Source organism: Lycium ferocissimum, chromosome 2, assembly GCF_029784015.1.
Source record: "Lycium ferocissimum isolate CSIRO_LF1 chromosome 2, AGI_CSIRO_Lferr_CH_V1, whole genome shotgun sequence".
In the NCBI taxonomy this organism is placed as follows: domain Eukaryota; kingdom Viridiplantae; phylum Streptophyta; class Magnoliopsida; order Solanales; family Solanaceae; genus Lycium; species Lycium ferocissimum.
The window spans coordinates 41,526,371-41,532,136 of record NC_081343.1 but is presented as its reverse complement, the minus strand read 5'-3'; positions in this window follow the sequence as shown (position 1 = coordinate 41,532,136).

Genomic DNA, 5,766 nt, shown 5'->3' with positions numbered 1-5,766 from the left:
TCATGGTATAAATAATTCTTCTATCTACTTTGAGATCACTCTACTACACAATTTTGTTCCTACATCATTCGTAGAGTTCTTAAACTTTTCAAATCAAAATCAATTAGAAATATATGTACTATTGTGTTGTCCAAGAGTGCACTTATTCAGAAGTTTATAAAACTACTGCCTTTGGAGAATTGTTTTCTAAAACTAAAACAAATGCATCAAGCATGAGTTTCTGGTCTAATGCTCTTGTCAAATATGATTATATTCCAAACCCTTGTCAAATAGTTATAGCAGCCCCTAAACTCAAATGGGTTACGCCCATCAATAGTTTAACTTTATTATTAACTACCCACATATCCTTGAAAGCCCAATACGTCATTTTGACTAACTATTTTAGTCCTCTAATATAATTGCCATCAACCTAATATAAATTCGGGCTTTAAGAAGCGTTAAAATTGCTTGGGGCTTCACAGGATCATAGCCAACACCAAGGGGAAGAGTTATAGGCCTAAACTACAAACTCATATATGTTGAATTCATACACAATATTTGGATTGAAAGGAACACAAAAGTCTTTAATAAGAAGGAGTCGACTACAACAGCTACGCAAGAAGGATAGCATGTACTGGCAATATCAGGGCAGTAGGTTATGTTAAAGTGTTGCTTAATCAATGTAAATACTAGTCACAGTGTAGTGTAGGATCTGAGATAGCCTAGTAAGTTTTGTAACTGATGGTGTGGTGAGAGATAGATGGTCAATGATTGAGCAGATTGTGTTGATCTGCTGCACTTTGTAAATATTCACTTTGGTGATTAATGGAAAACTACTTAATTACAAAAAAAAAAAAAAAAAAATATATAAATATATATATATATATATATATATATATATATATATATAACCACTGGTGAAACTTACACACCTAACGAACGATACCTTCTCGTTTCCGTGCTCTTTTTCTTCATTTTCCTCTTTCTCATCCTTTTTCCTTCTTGTAAGGTATAAAGATTTTCCTATGCATCAGTATGGTGATATTGATACATAGATTATTTTTGAACTTTTGTACTCTTAGTAATTGGCGTAGAGAGAAAAAGTACGGGAACTCGAAATTTATATACAACTCTAAAAAGAAGTTGACAATCATTTATCTAATAACTGTCATTGGCACTTGTAGCCCAAACAAGTTGTCAACAAGTAACTTTTATAGTTTCGCATCTCTCTTTCTTCACATTTTTCTTAACCTACCCTAAATCTCTTCTCCAATAACTCCTCAGTAACCAAACAATTCTCAAGATAGACTTTTATAGCCTGAAAAAATGGCAGGTCGATGAAAAGCTCCATTTACAACACATTCTCTGTCCAAGATTGATCCTACTTTTCATCTAAAAATGTACTATTTTTTTCTATTTTGTTAAGTGGGTCTATACACAAAATATTAGGGAGATTGAAGGTCATTTGAACTAGTTTGGAGTAAAAATCAATATCACAAACCAACCTTAAAAACGTTTTTATAACAATGTATATCATTGTTTATGCACTTTGATTCTCATGGATATATACAAATATCCATGACATATCGAAGATACATGGATATATAGAAAACATATACACGTAATAAAGGGGGATATACATAAATACACACTTCCTCAAATACCGAGCGGAATCCCTTGGATATCCACAATACACCAACCAATAGCTTTCTTGTATCTTCTCAAGATTACCAACAACCTTTCTCTTTGCTCATCCATCAATCGGGCGGAAATGATTACGAGCAATGTGTTGTTTGGACCAAGGAACTCATACCTCAAGTGTGAAGGAAGAAGTTTGAGTTCCAAGGTAGGAGGCTCAATAATGAAGGACTTTTCGGGAGGAGTTGCTCTGTTTTTTAAATCAAGATCAAGATTCTTTGAATTGTAGTGGTGTGACCTTAACCTAATCAATGCATTAACCATCTCTTCGAACTCTTCTTCATTTTTCCCATCATAGTTCATTATCACCGCCGCCAAAATATCACCCACATGTTCATACTCAATGGTTGTCTTCATGGCTTCATCAATTGTATCAATAACCGACACAAACTCATATATGTTGGTTGTTTCATTGACTTGCAAATATGGAAAGTGATCTTTTCTATCATTCATTCTAAATTTTAGGTCACTCCTCTCTACATCTACAAGAGCACACCCCGTAGGAAAGAAAGGTCCTCCCAAGATTATGGGAATCTCGAAATCCCAAGATTATGGGCGGCTCGAAATCAACTTCACAATCCAAGATCACAAAATATGCCGGAAAAATGAACCGATCAACTCTCACAAGCACATCGTAAAGGATACCAACCGGTTTCTTCACGGTTCTATCCGCTATTAGCAACCTCATTGTTGTGGGTCGGGGAGTGCCCAAACCCAACTTATTAAAGATAACAAGAGGCATCAAGTTGATGCTTGCCCCAAGATCACATAAGGCTTTGGCAAATTTGTACATCCCAATAGTGCACAAAATTATGAAAGCTCCCTGATCTTCATTCTTTTGAACCAAGGCTTTTGTCACAATAGAGCTACAATGATGTGTAACTCCCACTGTTTCAAAACTAGCATGTCTCCTCTTGGTCACAAGCTCTTTCATGAATTTTGCATAACCGGGCATTTGTTCAAGTGCTTCCACCAAAGGAATGTTGATTGAAAGCCCTTTCAATCTCTCGATAAACTTGAGAAACTTTCCATCGTCTGCCTTTTTAGCCAATCGTTAAGGAAATGGAGGAGGAGGCTTTGTAATGGGCGGTAAAGCCCTTGGCACCTCCTCCACCACTTTCTTGCCTTTCGAAGCTTCATCATTTTCCGGCACCTCTTCAATAATAATGGGCTTTTCAATACTAGCCCGTTTCTTCTTTGGAGTCACTTCTTCCTCAACAACAATAGGCTATTCAAAAAAGTTCTCATTATCAACCACCACACTATCTTTCACTGATATCTCTCCCCCAATTATCTTACCACTCCTAGTAGTGATTGCATGGCATTTATGATTATCCTCATTCTTTGAATTTGCAACCGTATCACTAGGGTTGTCTTTGGTTGAGAGTAGCCGAGATTTGGCCAAGTTGCTATTCTAATTGCTTGATGGAAGTTGAGTGAGAACCTACAATATGCCCCAAGCTTTTCATTTCATCCGTTGTTTCTTTGCAAAAAGAATCGGTTGACTCCATCTTTTTCAACACTCTTGATAGCATATCCTCCATTTTAGAACTAGCGGGGTCTCTAATAGATGGTTGGCTTGAAATAATTTGGTTCCCTTTTGGTGGGACATAAGGATTTAAGCTCCGGTGGTTGTTGTAATTGTTGTTGTAACTAACTTGATTGCTGTTATAACCACTTTGATTTTTGTCCCGTCAATGAGAATTTCCACTATCTTTGCTCCACCCTTGATTTTCGCTATCTTTGTTCCAACCTTGATTCCCTTGACCTTGGCGCCAAGATCCTTGATTAGGACCTTGGTAGTTCGGCCGGGAACCCCCAGTTTGATTGTTGATAAAGTTGGCTTCCTCCTCATACACTTGGAAGCATTGCTCATCCATAGAATCCCCTTCACAAGATCCTACCACATTACTCGCTTGAAGCCTCCAGCCAACACATGTTTAGTGAGAAGATCCATTTGGGTAACCAACTTTACCATGGTCTCATCTCTCTCTTCTTCCTTCTTTATTGTCTTCCTAGATAAGACAATTTTGGAAGGACCTCCTCCACCAATGTCACGACCCGACTAGGGCCATGACGGGTACCCAGGCTAACCACCGAGCACCGCTTATTTTATTACTTATTCATACACATCATGCATTCATTCATTAATCTCATGCTCATACTCATATAAGAACCATTTCTACTTGAAGCATATTTGCCTTATATAAATAAGCCCTACAGCTATCAAAATAATATATATATATATATATATATATATATATATATATATATACATACGAGATCATACTACCCACACATACGTATCTACGAGCTTCTACTAGAGTACTAGACATATAGACGGGACGAGACCCCGTCGTGCCCAAAATACATATACACAAAAATAAGCAATGGCACCTCCGAATAATAGAGTGCTCTTAAAGCCGCCCAACGACTCCTACGAGTCCGGATCTCCTCGTTTACATGGGGCATGAATACGTTATCCAAAGAAACGGATGTCGGTACGAACATTGTCGAGTATGTAGGCGTGGATAATAACATGATAATAGCATGAGAAATAGCATAAGGTAAAAGAATCCGTTCATTTCTCATAATACTTTTTAAACATTCGTCATACGTACTTACCCCTTTATTCTCCTAGAGATACATCTGTTACGTCCACTTGCTTACATACACAATAACTTACAATGCAGTACAGCCACATACTCGGCCATATCGGCTAGATATCACTCGTACTCGGCCCTCCCGGGACTCGATAGTATCCGTACTCGGCCCTTCCGAGACTCGATGTTATCCGTACTCGGCCCTTCCGGGACTCGATGCTATCCGTCACTTCGGGACTCGTACTTTGGGACTCGATGATATCCGTACTTTGATGATTACATATATACATACTTAAAAATACGTAAGTGGACTCATAATTACCATATGTCTATCATACATATAGAACATTCAAAATTCGTAAGTGAATCAACATCATCCTTTAGCGTTACCATACGTGTCATATACGATGTTTTAATAAGCAAGAAATAGCCTTTAATGGTCCCAATTAAGATTTCCAAAGACATTCGAGGTAACATTAAAGGCAACCATTGGCGATGTCGGGGTGACATGAGTATCGAGTTAATGACGTTCTAATGATGCCTTAGAAAAGAGTTATAATGTCCCTTAGATTGGTATTGAGTTGTTAAACAAGTGTTAGGAAGGTTCCATAAGGATCGGAGATCAAACGAGTCGACGAGAACAAGTCTCGGATAATTTGGGCATTATACGGCCGTAATGTCGGCCGTATAAAATACATGGACCATATGTCCAGCCGTAGGTTTAGCCCAGAATGGCACACTTCACTGGACCAAACATATGGTCCAGACATACGGTCGATGAAAAATATACGGACCGTATGTTGGTCCGTATGTTGCAATTCGGTCGAACTTAAATGATATAAGGGACCTCTTCTCATTTTAATTCATTTCATTTTTCATCTCCACAACTCAAGAATTCTCTAGAACCTTCTCCACACTTCATACACAAGAATCCAAGGAAATTGATGATCAACTTCATCACAAAAACATAAATCAAGAGTGTGGAACACATTAAAGTCATCTAAGTCAAGAAATCCCAAGAGAAGTGAACTAGGGTTTTGGTGCAAGAAGGGTATTTCCACTCAAGGCTTATTCTACCATTATCTAAGGTAAGTTTCATGATCTTTTCATGTTATTTGAAGTATTGAAAAGTTGAAACACTTGGATTATAGAAGGAAATAGGAAATGGGTCATAAATGTGGCAATAGTGTCATTGTTGAGTAGAAGTTTGGATTGAGTTGTGGATATTGATATGTTGAGATTGTAAATACGTTATAAATGACATTTAGAATATGGAATAAGTATTATATGAGAAAGAACGCGATAGTGAACTTTGGTCATGATTATGGAGAATTTGAAGTGAAATTGCTAAATGCGGATAATGCAAATGAATGACGATGGTTGTGATGATATTGTAATTGTTGTTATGAATGTTTGGGAGTTGATATGGAATATGAGAAAAATTGTATAAACAAAGGAAATGCTTCCCAATTTTCTCACAGCTTTA